The 15,622-nt window shown below is 36.5% G+C and overlaps 1 protein-coding gene across 2 annotated transcripts in view; it reads left to right on the forward strand.

The window, feature by feature from the left end:
* The window catches only part of LOC142339364 (protein LZIC-like), a 206,333-nt gene that overhangs the window by 159,844 nt on the left and 30,867 nt on the right, over nucleotides 1–15,622 (forward strand). The gene's annotated exons all lie outside the window — the stretch shown is intronic.

A 15,622-nucleotide genomic window follows, 5' to 3' on the forward strand; every position in this document is an offset into this window, starting at 1 on the left:
ACCAATTCATACTAGAAGACCAATCTATTAGCTCTAAAACAACTAAGTATTGACAATGCAGAGAAGCTTGTCGTTAACAAATCTACAACCCAACCAGTCTGATCAAAGTCTGATCTTAAAATTCTTTACAAATAGCTTTTAGATACATTGCTCTTGCATGAAAGTGGTACACAGCTACAAAAAAAAAACATTATTTAACCGTACCTCTTGGTTTCTGGTAACAATGGCCGTTGAACATTTCTTGGCCTTCAACGTTAATTTTTATATTTAGGAAAACCAATAATTCTTGGTCACGTCTCTCTGAACAAATTGTAAGTTTTTGTGCAGTGAATGTGCAAAAACTTTTGTATTTTTGAGGTTCGCGAAAATTTGTATGTTTTTTTCTGGCACATATCAGTTAGAAATTTTGTTAACTTTATGCCTTTTTTCGTTCTGTACAGATAGATCATACTTTCTGTGGCAGATTTAGGGTCTCTGGGGCATATCTGTTTGTTTCTGAAATGCTTACTAATGCCCTTGATTTACAGTGTTCAATGCAAAAGCAAAGTTAAGGAAAGCTCATGAAACGTTAATCAAAGTCAGCTATCGTTTGATAAAGTGGACCTGAAGTTATGAACACATTAGAGGAGAAAATTGATATTCAATAGGAGAGATATTGCTAGCAGCTTATTGTTTTAATTTAAATTTAAAGAAATTGAATAAGTTATTTCTTTAATTTGACCAATATATCTTAACGATCATAAAATTTTTTACCAGTTTCTGCAAAAACAAGGTTGCATTCCATCCCTAAAAATCACCCAACAGTTACCACACTAGAAAGAGAGAGGAAGACAGCCCGAGTAAAGGACCTCATTACTCGCTGAGCAGGTAAAATTTCAAGTGGTACTTGTATTTCCTCCACATTTTGAACAACGACAACAACATCGTGAAACGAACACACATCATTGCGACCACAAAATAAATACTGGAACAGTTGTTTTCGTATTGCTCGCTTATCATTTCGTCCAACATTGATATTTGTGGCCGTTAGACCAATTCCACAGAACATAATAGAAAGCCGTTATCATGACTCGTTAAGGTCCTGAAAATCTTATTCGAAGCGCTTCTTTTTGCGGTCTGATCTTAAAATTCTTTACATATAGCTGTGAGATACATTACGCTTGCATCAAAGTGGTACACAGCTACAAAAAACATTGTTTAACCGTATCTGTTGGTTTCTGATAACAATAGCCGTTTAACATTTCTTGGCCATCAACGTCAATTGTTACATCTAGGAAAGCCAATAATTCTTCGACATCTTTCTCTAAACAAATTGTCAGTTTTTGTGCAGTGAATTTGCAAAATTTCTGTATTTTTGAGGTTCGCCAAAAAACTTTATTTTTTTTCACTTACATATCAGTTGAAAATTTTGTTAACTTTATGCCTTTTTTTGTTCAGTACAGAAATATCACACTTCCTGTTGCAGGTTAAGGATCTCTGGCGCCTACCTGTTATTTTCTAAAATGCTTCCTAATGCTCTTGATTTACAGTGTTCAATGCAAAAGCAAAGTTATGTGCAGTTTCACGAAACGTTCATCAAAATCAGCTATCGTATGACACAGTGGACCTGATGCTATGAACACATTGGAAGAGAAAATTGGTGTTCAATATGAAAGATATTGCTAGTATCTTAATGCTATGATTTAAATTTAATCAAATTGAATAAACTGATTTTCTAATTTGACGAAGAGATCTTAATGATCATAGAAATTATTACCAGTTTTTCTGGAAAACGAGGTTGCATTACACCCCTAAAAAAATAACCTAAAAGTTACCACACTAGAGAGAGAGAGAGAGAGAAAGACAGTCAGAGTAAAGGACCTCATTACTCGTTGATCAGGTAAAATTTCAAGTGGTACCTTATTACATCTTCATTTTGAACAACGACAACACCATCGTAAAAAGAACACAAATCGTTTTAACCAAAAATTTATGGAACGGTTGTTTTTGTACTGCTCGCTCGTCCAAAATTTACATTATTTGCTGCCGTTAGACCCCCTCTATAGAACGTAATAAAAAACCGTTATCTCGACTCGTTAAGGTATTGAAAATCTTAATCAAATGGCTTCTATTTGCAGTTTGATTTTAAAATTTTTCATATATAGCTTTTAGATATATTGCTTTTAAATCAAATTGCTACACAGCTACATAAATAATATTGTTTAACCCTATCTGTTGGTTACTGATAACAATAGTCGTTGAACATTTCTTGGCCATCAACGTCAATTGTTACATCTAGGAAAGCCAATAATTCTTCGACACCTTTCTCTAAACAAATTGTAAGTTTTTGTGCAGTGAATGTGCAAAAACTTTTGTATTTTTGAGGTTCGCGAAAAACTGTATGTTTTTTTCTGGCACATATCAGTTAGAAATTTCGTTAACTTTATGCCTTTTTTCGTTCAGTACAGAAAGATCATACTTTCTGTGGCAGATTTAGGGCCTCTTGGTGTGGTTCGGTTGTACCATATTAAGTTCATATTCAGTTGTTCATATATATATATATATATATATATATATATATATATGTATATATATATATATATATATATATATATATATATATATATATATATATAGTTTCACTTTAAGTTTGCCCTTGTCTGACTAAATTCTTAATTCACATATGTTAAGTTTGCCGCCGACTAATAAGTCATCTTTTCAGTTTGTTCTCATTACCCACTTCTTATCATATTTCATTCTCATAAATTTCATCACTTAAATCAGTTGCTCTTAACCTACTCTGTTTTCCAATAAGAAGAATCCGGTTGGATTCGAGGAGGATTTCCACGTCAGATAAAATACAGCTACATTCGTAGCTCAATTGCTAAACAAAACTAAAAGTGGTAATCCCACAAATTAGTAACAGCTTGGATTCGCACCTCGAATCCCACTCTACAATTTCTAAGTGGATTCGTGGCTCAAATACGTATCTCTACGGTCAGGGATATCACATGGTGCAGTCAGCAGCCAACGAACGTGCACTCCTTGGAATTGAACTCTTTTGGGAGAAACCAATACTAGAACCACCCTTGAGATGGGACCGCTAGCAGATCATGTTGAAGTTGGCTATCATGGCAAAAGAGGGTATTTCAATCGATACTCTACTCGAAGATCCCCCAGACAAAATCATCCTACCTCCTGAACCTATATACGAGGATAATGTTGAAAACAGCACATCTCAGAGCGAAGGAGATCGAAAAATCCGAAAAGAGCAATTGGAGAATTCGTGGCTAAATCATTGTCAGAAAATAGAACTCATAGGTATATTGTGCGGTGAAAAACCCTGGAAGTATTGTGATAAAAAGCAGTCTCTCTAAAGTATCTCAGCCTGGGGATGGAGGGTAGACGAATATTTGGTTCCCATGAACCGAATATCCAGATTGATCGGGTAACAACAAAGGATCTTTGGGAAAGTCTAGATAGGGTGTTTACTAAACAACGAAACATCACTCTCGATCGGTATACCTTTCTCACCACGAAACAACTGAAGGGAGAACCTGTGAAAAAATTCTACGGTTGTCTTCGGGAACTATCCTTGAATTGCGATTTAGGAAGCCACGAGGAATTAATAATTCGTGATGTCTTCATAGCAAACATGCAAAATGGCGAAATCCAAAGTGAATTGCTAAAGGAGACAAGAACAGCAAAGAAGGCACTAGAAGTTGCCATGAACATTGAAAAGGGAGTACAAAATCAACTGAACATATCTGGGACCGCAGCTCAGACGACCACAAACGAAATTACCAGTACGACAGTGAATAATGTACAAGGATCATGGAATAGATCACGCCCATCGACTAACCAATTCCTCAAGTCTACAGTTTGTCCGAACTGTGGCTATGGATGGTCAGCTTCGCATAGAAAAAATTGCCCTGCCCATGGAAAGAATTGTAGAAATTGTGGTTTTGTTAAGTACTTTGCAAAAGTCTGTCGCAAACCTAGATTCACCTATAAACCAAAACCAGAGTAAATAATGTAAATTATTCTTTTTCTGAGGCAGCCACAGTGGGTACCTCTACAACAGCGGCCGAACAAGTCAATAATATAGACAGACTACTCAAGCAGCAGAGCCTATACGACGCAACCTATGATTCGGATTATGACGGCTATAATGATAATTGTGTTGCGACGATTTCAGTTAAAAGCGACAATCGAGAGATGGAACTAGTGAATTTGGACATTTGTGTCGTGAATATGACGACAAAAGCATTGGTGAATTCGGGAAGCGTGTGCACAATTAATAGTAAAAGTCTCGCAAACGCGGTGGTGTGAGCATGCAAAGAAAGCTATTGGGTACAGTCACCAGAGATACATGACTTGAAAAGTTTCTCTAATGATATAATCAAAATTTTTGGTGTGATTAATACATGAATCAAATGTAATGACTAGATAGCCACGGGCGTTGATGTAACAGTAGTGGAAGATGGTCGTCAACCCACCATTGGACGAGATCTCTTCTCAAAGCTAGGCTTTTCTCTCACACAGTTGAAACAAGTCGCAAATACTGATCAAAACCGATGTTTAATCAAGAAACAGATTGCATTTGATTTTCCAGGTCTCATCACAAGAATCGGTAAATCTTTGAAACATTCAGTCAAATCCACATTTCACAAACAGTTTACACCTACACATCAAAAAGAACGACGAGTTCCAATTAATTTACAACCACTAGTTAAATCAGAACTTAAAAAACTACTTGACGAAAAACATATCATAAAATTAAACAGTTGTTCAGATAAAAACTTCATTTCCCCAATAGTCATCAGAGTAAAGAGAGACAAAACAATAAAACTGGCCTAAGACTCCAAAATTTTGAATAAATCTACTCATAAAAAATTACTAAATGCCGAAAATTGATAATTTAATTGACACGATTCAACAAAATTTATATACAACCGTTTCACAAGAGACAGCATATTTTTCGACTTTGGATTTGAAGTACGCTTACAGTCAACTTAATCTAGACCCGGAAACGGCTCGGCATTGCAACTTTAATATTATTAGTGATGAGGGAACTGGTACATATGGTTTTATTACCGGTTTCTGCGGATTAACTGATAGGGCAGCGGCATTCCAAAAAGTAATGGATTATACCTTAGTCGGACTTCAAAATACTTATTGCTTTTTGGACGATATAATCGTAGTTAGTCGAGGTTCTAAAGAAGAACACTTAAAGTTAGTCGACAGATGTTTAAAAAATTAGATGAGGATAATTTAAGAATAAATTTACCTAAATGTCACTTCGCTAAAACCGAAATTGAATGGCTGGACATAAATTTACTCAGTCAGGAATCGCACCACTTGAATCAGAAACAGCCGCCATCTTATCCCTACCAGCACGGAACAACTGAAAACAACTACGATCATTCTTAGGCTCTGTTCACTATATAGGAAAAATCATCCCTCACCTATCACAATTGTGCCACCCACTTCGGCCATTACTTAAAAAGAACATAAAATTTGTTTGAAATGATCAATTACTCACTTTCAATCGATTAAAAATAAAGTCGCAAATGCAACGGAAAATACACATTATAATCCACACTTTGAAACGCGGATCAAATGCGACGCATCTAGAGCGGGATTAGGAGCAGCATTAGAGCAACGCTCACCTACAGGTTGGCATACAGTTGCATTCGCGTCTCGTTTCCTCAACTCCAACGAGGAACGTTACAGTGTTGACGAATTAGAATTATTAGGAGTTGTGTGGTCCGTTGAATATTTTAAACACTATTTATTTGGCAAATCATTCACAATCATCACAGATCATCGAGCGCTACTTTCAATCATGAAGGAACACCGGTCCAACAAATCTTATAATTGTCGTTTAACCCGTTGGATAGATCGTCTTTTACCTTTTGATTTTAATATTGAACACATATCAGGCGCAAAAATGGGGCTGGTAGATTATATTTCCCGCCAACCAAATCAAGAAGCAAAAGTTACAAACAAATATGATGAAGAATTTGCGGTAGCAACAATTACCCGTATTCATGGCGCTATGGCAGCAATTTATGTAAATATCACACAGCAAAACTGCACCACAGCCCTTTTGCAGCGTCAATCACTCACATCCTCACTCAACAAACTATTCTAATTTGCTCTCTGCCATTAATCGTAATACCACTCAGTTGCCTCTCGAGAACTCTGCAAACGCAGCTCAAATCCATTCTAACTCAAATTCAAACACACAGTCAAGTCGAATCCAGCCGAAATTTAAAGCTCAAGCAAACTCAACCCATATTCATTCAATCTTTCAATTCAATATGACAAGCCCGAGGTCAAACCCACAACCCCCCTACCCACAGCAGGGTCACATTCCAATTGACCCCCAACTCCGCCGTGAATTCCACCCAATCTTCAAATGACGGCCAAAACTCTCCCAATTTGGAACTGTCGAAGGAGGTTGTATTCAAAAACAACTTAACGCAGTTGTTTACTAAGGGACTCCTGGCCGTCCTCACCAGTAAGGACGCGGTCCTTAAAGAGGTGCGAGATTGCATCTTGCAAAACGACCCACAACGGTATAAAGAGGTGAACCCTTATTTGTTCTCATACCGGAGGGACTTGCACGTACGGTCCGGTTGTGTATGTGTGGACGAACGTGTGGCAATTCCACACTCCATTCAAGACGCCCTACTCGAGAGTCTCCATCTCGCGCACCTTGGCAGCTGGGGTATGATAACCCTGGGAAAATATGCATTTTGGCCATATATGCATCGTGAAATTCTAAACAAGGCTGCCCAGTGCAAGCCTTGTACTGATATTGGTAAGAATCTCCAACCCGTTGTTCCGGCGTCAAAATGGAAACCTTTATTAAATTAGTCAGAACCTAATGAAGAATTACAAACTGAATTTGGCGGCCCTATTACAAGTAAAAAAAATCAGGATATACATTTTCTTGCATGCAATGACCGTTTTTCATAATATCCAACTGTAGAAGTCCTTGATAAAGCTAACGAATCTAATGTAATTAAATTTTCAGATGAATACATTCAAATACACGGTGTTCCCCGAAATATTAGGTTAGGTCAAGCTCGTTGTTTAAGGATATAAAGTTAAGAATTTCTGTGAACAACATAATATTAACATAATCACCGCTCCTGCTAATGGCCATAGAGCTATTGGATTAGTAGAGCGTTTGATACAAACTATTGAACGACGCTTAAGCTGCATGAAATTAGATAGTAGAAATAACACATTCACAATTAAAGAAGCCATAAAGTCAATAGTATATCAATTGCGTATATGCAAACAATAGACAACAAATGTAACACCTTTCCAAGCACATTTTGGAAGAAAGCCAAATACACCAATAAGTAATATTAGCACAATATCAAATTCATCAAATTTATCATATGAAAACATTCTCCACCACTATTTAGACGCAGATACAGTTCCTGTGGAAGACGCGATGCAAAAGGCACAAGTGGATGCAGGACGTCGTTATAATGGTGACACGAACAAATCGGTGTCCAGATTCATTATGCATCCGAAACTAAATAAACTCATTCCATGGTCGCAAAAGTAACTGGAAATCAAACTAGCGCGCAAGGTTTCTAAGAGGTCTAAGAGAGCTGTTCGTGGTCTATGGGAAACATTGGCCCCGGGCAGTACGGTTGTCTGAACCACAGTTATTAAGGAACCCGGAGTTCCAGAGGTAAGTGTGAGGAACAGCGATATTGCCAAATTCGGCACTCGCGCTGAACGTAATACAGAGTTATGGCAACACGCTCAAAAACGTCCTCTTCCCTATGAGAAAACCACGGAAGAAAAAATTGCCCGACACACAAAGGACCTTAAAAAGAAGTATCGTGGGGGGATCAAAATTCGCCATCGACCTACCCAGTCTGATGCGGCCGCAGGAGTTTCATCAGCCAATAGCAATATTTCGAAGGCCATGTCTTCCCGTAAACCGAGGAAGCCAGAACCGGGAAGTAATTGCTCGAGCAAGTCGTCAACCAATTTAAATACGTCCAATGCATCCTCTATTGCTGCGTCATCGGTCACCCCGTCCACTGCTTCGCCGTCTAAATCGAAAACCAAAAGGAATCGACGAGCTCCAGACTTTTTTGGTTTCGAGAAGTCTGTCTGTTCCATTAGCGATGACTCTGTCCCTGCTTCCAAAAGACAAAAGACTGCAAATCCGGTTATTGAAACGATACTCCAAGAAGAGGCGTCACAGCCTCCTGCAACTGAAACAGAATTCGAGCTACCAGTAGTGAGTCCTCCTGCAGCTCCCCCTGTCGGAACCTGGTCTCCGGAGAGTTACGAATACGACGACTATGTAAGGGAGATTAGCATGAGCGTCTTCGACGCAGAAAACCAATTTTAAAACTAAGTAAACTATTGTTCAAAACTTTTTCCTTCATTGCATTTCAATTTTTAATTTATTCAATTAGCAGTTATTTAATGTAAATCTGGATTTGCAGTACAATTGTGCTGATTTTCTGCTAAAATTTCGCTTTTTCTTTGTGAACGTGTTTAGTTTTTAAATTGTTAAAATTCATTTGGTTTCCTCGCAGTAAATCATAATCATTTAATCTGTTTTGGATACGCACCACTATTGTGCAACAATTTGTGCTTTGTACTTACGATTAACCGTAACTGTCAAGGACTTACATGTAATGTAATCTAACCAGCATGAGTCCCTCAATTCCACTGTAAATTTCTGTTGATTGTTGCTGGTCTCATTAATTTACTAATTATACCAACCAGTACAAATGTTATCAATATCCTAAATTTTACACTGTTGCAGTATAATATTTAATTAGAGCCAAGGATCTGTAGTACGGTTGTACCATATTAAGTTCATATTCAGTTGTTTATGTATGGTTTTACTTTAAGATTGCCTTTGTCTGACTAAAAGTCATAATTCACATATGTTAAGTTTGGCGCCGACTAATAAGTCATCTTTTCAGTTTGTTCACATCACCCACTTCTTATCATATTTTGTTCTCATAAATTTCATCACTTAATTCAGTTGCTCTGAATCTACTCTGTTTTCCAATAAGAAGAATCCGGTTGGATTCGAGGAGGATTTCCACGTCAGATAAAATACAGCTACATTCGTAGCTCAATTGCTAAACAAAACTAAAAGTGGTAATCCCACAAATTAGTAACAGCTGGGATTCGCACCTCGAATCCCACTCTACAATTTCTAAGTGGATTCGTGGCTCAAGTACGTATCTCTACGGTCAGGGATATCACACTGGGGCATATCTGTTTGTTTCTGAAATGCTTACTAATGCCCTTGAGCTACAGTGTTCAATTTAAAAGCAAAATCAAGTGCAAGCTCATGAAACGTCCATCAACGTGAGCTGTCGTATGACAAATTGGGCCCAAAGATACGAACACATTATAGGAGAAAAATGATATTCAATAGGAAGATATTGTTAGCAGCTTATTGTTATAAGTTAATTTTAATGAAATTGAATATCTTTTTTCTTTAATTGGAGCAATAGATCTTAATTATCATAGAAAATATAACCAGTTTTTGCAACAACAAAGTTGCATTCCACCCCTAAAAATTACCCAACAGTTACCACACTAGGAAGAGAGAGAATGACAGCCAGAGTAAAGAACCTCATTACTCGCTGAGCAGGTAAAATTTCAAGTGGTACTTGTAATTCCTCTACATTTTGAACAACGAAAACATCATTGTGAAAAGAAGACACATCATTGTGACCAAGAATTTCTGGAACGGTTTTTTTTCATGTTGCTCGCTCATCATTTTGTCAAAAATTGATATTATTTGCTGACGTTATACCTCTTCTACAGAATTTAATAGAGGGCCGATATCATGACTGGTTAAGGTCCTGAAAATATTAATCGAAGTGCCTTTATTTGCAGTAGGATTTTAAGATTCTTCATATATCGCCTTGAGATACATCGTTTTTGTACCAAATTGGTACGTAGCTCCAAAAAGAATGTTATACCGTATCTGTTGTTTTCAGATAACAATGGCCGTTGAAAACACCTCGCCACCAGCGTTGATTTTTACATTTAGAAATGCCAATATTTCTTTGTCTCCTCTCTTTAAAAAAATTGTAAGCTTTCGCGTAAAGATTGTGCTCATTTTTTGTATTTCTGATGTTTGCCAAGAACTGTATTTTTTTGTCATGCACAAATCTATTAACAGATTTTATTTGCTCCAATCCTCTTTTTCTGTTGAGTACAGCAGTATCACGTCTTCTGCCACGGATAGAAGATCTCTGGGGAATACCTGTTATTTCATAAATGCCTTCTGTTGCCCATAAGCTACAGAGTTTGTTCAATGTAAAAGCAAATTTAGCAGAAAGATCAATAAACCTTTATCAAGGTGAGCTATCGTATGGCAAAGTGGGCCTAAAGATAGGAACCTCTTGGAAGAGGAAATTGATATTCAAAAGAAAGGATAATGCTACTAGCTTAATGACATGGTTTCAATTCAAGCAATTTGAAAACATGAATTCTTCAATTTGACCAAAAGTTCTTGTTTATCCAGAAAGTATTACCAGTTTTTGAAGAAGGGAGTTGCATTACGACCCCCAAAAAATAACCCAAACTATACCACACTAGAGAAAGAAAAAAGACATCCAGAGTAAAGAATCCCAAAACTTGCTCAGCAGGTAATTTTTCAAGGGGTAGCTGTAATACATCTACATTTTGAACAAAAACCACAACATAGTGAAAAGAACACAAAATCATTAGGAAGAAAAAAGCTTTTGGAACAGTTCTTTCCGTTTTGCTCGGTCATCATTTCGTCCAAAACTGATAATAATTGCTTGCGTTACACCATTTTGATAGAACATAATATGAAGCCTTTATCATGGTTTGTGAAGGTCCTGAAAATCTAAATGAAAGCCCCTCTACTTGCAGTTTGCTTTTAACATTCTTCATATTCAGCCTTAAGATACATTGTTCTTCTATCGACGTGGTACAAAGCTCCAAAAAATGTTATACCGTTTCTGATGGTCTCTGATATCAATGGCTATTGAAAAATCGTCGTCGTCATAAACGTTAATTTTTACATTTATTTATACCAATGTTTCTGCATCACCTATCTGTAAATAAATTGTAAGCTTTCGTGTAGTGAATATGCAAAAACTTTTGTTTTCTTGAGGATCGCCAAAAACTGTATATTTTGTCACGCACAAATCTATTAAAAAATTTCATTTGCTCAAATCCCATTTTTTTGTGTTAAGTAGAGCAGGATCATTTTTTCTGCCGCAGATTTAGGATCTCTGGGGCATACCTGTTTATTTCGGAAATCTTTTCTGTTGCCCATGAGCTACAGTGTTCAATGCTAAAGCAAATTTAGGAGAAAACTCATGAAACGTTCATGAAAGTGAGCAATCGTATAACAAAGTGGGCCTAAGATTAGGCACCCATTCGAGGAGAAAACGGCTATTCAATCAGAAGGATATGGCTAGTAGCTTAAACTTTGATTTAAATTTAAAAAAAATGAAAAATTTATTTCTTTAATTTGACCAAAAGATCTTAATGATCATAAAAAATTTTACCAGTCTCTGAAAAAACGAGGCTACACCACACCCGTAAAAAATAAACCAAAACCACACTAGAGAGTGAGAAAAATACAGCCAGAGTAAAGGATCTCATTACTCGCCCAGCAGTTAAAGTTTCAACTATTATTATTTTTACCTCTACATTTTGAACAACGACAACAACATCGTGAAAAGAACACACCTCATTGTGACCAAAAAATACTGGACCGGCTGTATTCGTATTGCTCCCTCATCATTTCGCCCAAAACTGATTTTGTTTGCTGCTGTTAGACCATTTCGACAGAGCATAATAGAAAAACGTTATCATGGCATGTGAAGATCCTGAAAATCTTAATGGAAGCCCCTCTATTTGCTGTTTGTTTTTAAGTTCTTCTTATATAGCCTTGATGTACATTGTTCTCGTATCGAAGTGGTACAGAGCGAAAAAACATTATGATACTGTATCTGTTGGTTTCTAATAACAGTGGCCAAGGAATTTTTTCTCGCCATCAGCCTTAATTTTTACATTAAGGAAAGCCAAAAATTCTTTGTCAGCTCTCTCTAAACAAATAGCATGAAGTAGATTTGCAAAAATTTTTTATCTTTGATTTAGCCAAAAACTGCATGTTTTTCTCGAGCAGATATCTACTGAAACAATGTTATTTGCTCAAATCCCCTTTTTTTCTATTCAGTAGAGCAGGATCAATTCTTCTGCCGCATATTTAGGTACCCTGAAGTGATATATCTTTTGAAGTGGTAAACTGCTACAAAAAAAACATTTTTATTACGGTATCTCTTGGTTTTTGATATCAAGGGCCGCTAAAAAATGCCTCGCTCTCAACAACAAATTATGAGTGGTACTTTTGGATTTATCAATTCGATAAAGCATATATTTGTATTTTGCTATATTGTCGGCTTTCAAAGATCTCGGCTCTAAAATTTTAAAGATCAGTATCAAAAAATTGCTGATTATTAGATTCTAATTAGTGGAGCTTCGGTTTGAAACTGGCGCTAGATTTCTCTAAATTCTTTTTGTTATTCAATCTTTTAATCATACGGGATGGTGCATCGGAGATCCATGTTTGCAAACTGGTCCAATATTTGTTGGTAAATGGCATGTTTTCTCTAATTTTATTTTGAAGCAATTTGTAAAAGTTGTTTTTAAATGAAATCGACCTTGCTATAGCCAAATTGGTCGAAAAGATCAATTGTTATAATGCTATTTAACTCCTTCCAATCAGTACCATTAAAGGCAAACCTTTTGTTCTCTCGGATTTTTTGTATGTCACGGAAGAGACTTACTTCAGTTAAATCCGGAGAATCATCAGAGCACGGTCTTCCATCATAACATTAGTTTTTAAATTGAATATAATCATAGTGGCAACCCAGAACTATGTGGGAATGGCTACATAAGAATACTTCTGACTGACTGGTTGCAATATTTGGAAGGCTTTTTTCTATTGGCCGGTCTAATTATAGTTCCTCAAAAACTCTCGATGAGGACTTCTACGCCCAAACTGTTTCTGTAAAACTAACATAGCCTGTTACCATGCTTAAAGAATTAAACTTCAAAATGGGGTCTTTTGAAACTTTCGAGAAGAATTGTGAAGTCACCTAATGACCATCGGTAGTTGCTTTTTTCGGTCGGGCGCATTGTAGATTTAGAAGTTTTTTAACGAAAAATTTGACAAAGTATTTTAACAACAATGTACTTGTCATGGGTTAAAGCAATGCTCACGTTTTCATCCTCAAGCGGCAAACAGCAATTAGAAGACCCCATGTTCACCCCTGTTACAAATCATTTGTGTCCCTTCGTTTCGTGATGTAATAAACTCTAAGGGTAAAACAAATTTTTCATGAGTGATATCAGTGGTTAACCATGTTTCTATTATACACACTGTTTCATAATCGCAAAGTGCTAAACTGTTTGCAAAACCTGTTCGTCTGTTTAGACCTTGCAATTCTCGCGCAGATTTCGCCTGTATTTTTTGTGTGCATTTGTGGAGCAGCCTATCTTTATTTTGCCAGTTGCCTTCGCTGACGTTTGGAACAATAACCCAATTATCACCCTCTCTCTTTTCTTGTTTAGGATGTCGAATATGTAAATCTTTTGGATTTTTTTCGTGTTAATTAGATTTCGTCTTTTTATAAAAACTTTTTCTGTTTTAGCTTCGTGGGAAGGCAATTCAGGTCTGATATAGATTGATCTGTCATGGTAATTGTAGTTTTTAAGCAGCTTGCCGACTGGAGTTGGTGATCTCTTCTATGTTGGCTTTTTGTTTTCTTGACTATACTCTACAAATCGTACCTATTTTTTTGTCTTCTTAATTTTTCAGTTTCTCGATTATTTTTCCTACGTATTTGAGGTACTCTTGCATTCTTTCAGCAGCTTCCTTAGATTTCGACTCATCTATTCTCCTAATCATGATAACCAGAGTTTTTTATTAATATTTTGATGCTCATACGTTACTTTTCCTGCTCTGCTAGATCCAATTGTCCTTGCATAAGTTTTGTTTTGGTTTTTGAGACTTTTATTCATTCAGAGTCCTATTTTTGGAATGATCTATATTTGTGGAGACATTATCTTCGTTTTTCAGCGCGTTCATTACAAATATGGAGTAGATTTATGAAATATTTTTAAAAGGACGCCGATACAACGGCGAACATCTTGGAGCGGCGAACAGGAATAAGAACTTCCCATGTTCATTTTCCAAATCATTGTGTTCCTTTTTTTTCTGATGTAAAATAAAAGAGAAACTAAAAGGGTAGAATAAAAAAGGTACCATGTTTCTATTATACAACCTGTTTCATAATCGCAAGGTGATAAACTGCTAGCAAAACTCGTTCGTCTGTTTTTATCTTGCAGTTCTCGCCCAGATTTTGACTGGATATTGTGTGTGCATTTGTGGTGCAATCAATTTTTATTTGCCTGGTTGCCTTCACTGACGTTTGGATCAATAACCCAATTATCACCCTCTCTCTTTTCTTGTTCAGGATGTCGAATGTGTGTAATTTTTTGATTTATTTTGTGGTGATTAGCTTTCGTCTTATTATAAAAAATTTTTCTCTTTTGATTCCTGGGGAGGCAATTCAGGCCTGATATAGATTGATTTGCCATTTTAAATGTAGTTTTTAAGCAGCTTGCCGGCTTGAGTAAGTGATCTCTGCTATGTTGGCTTTTTATTTTCTGGACTATACTCTAGAAGTCGTACCTATTTTTTTCCTTTATTAATTGTTCGGGTCCTCGAGTATTTCTCCATTCTCCTACCGAGTAGAAGTACTCTTGCGTTCTTTCAGCAGCTTTCTTAGATTTTGACTCATCTATTCTCCTGATGATGATTACAAGAGTCTCTTGATCAATACTTTGCTGCTCATAGGTTACTTTTCCTGCATTGCCAGATCCAACTGTCCCTGCATGATTTTTGTTTTGGATTTTGAGACTTTTATTCATTCAGAGCCCTATTTTTGGAGGGATCAATGTTTGCCGAGACATTACCTTTATTTTTCAGCGCAATTTTTTAAAACATGAAGTAGATTTTTGAAATATATTTAAATAGGACGCCGATACAAATTCTTATCGATGCCAGTGTACTCGAATTTTAGGCAATAAATTTTTTGACAAAACAATATTTGTTTTTGCTAATTTTGCTTGAACGGCTTGCACAGGCAGTTCTAATTTTTGTCTGTTTAGCTCTTACTGTTTTCGGGGTTTGGCGTAATTTCATTGGGTTATGTCATTATTGAAACGATTTGCTTTTACATTATTAGAATAGCATTCTGTAAAACTGTAAGAAGTTTGATTGAATTGTGTAGCAAAAAAACTCGTGTTTCAACAGTCTGCAGACCAGAAGTTATACAGTTGTCAATTTTTTGCTTAATAAAAAACGTTTTTTAGGTGCATGGCAGGCGGAAAACAGTCATCAATTGTTGAAGTAGAAACTCCGTGTGTAAAAACAAACATTGTCCTACTCAGCAGAAAAGACAAACTCGGATTTTGAATGATTTAGCAAGGTCCTATTTATAATCGATTGGGTTTTGGCTGAAAGTTTTCCAACTGTGTTTTTATACTTACAAACCACCTCGCATGAATTCCTTTT

This window comes from Convolutriloba macropyga, chromosome 5 (genome assembly GCF_964194025.1).
Source record: "Convolutriloba macropyga chromosome 5, txConMacr16.3, whole genome shotgun sequence".
Classification (NCBI taxonomy): domain Eukaryota; kingdom Metazoa; phylum Xenacoelomorpha; order Acoela; family Convolutidae; genus Convolutriloba; species Convolutriloba macropyga.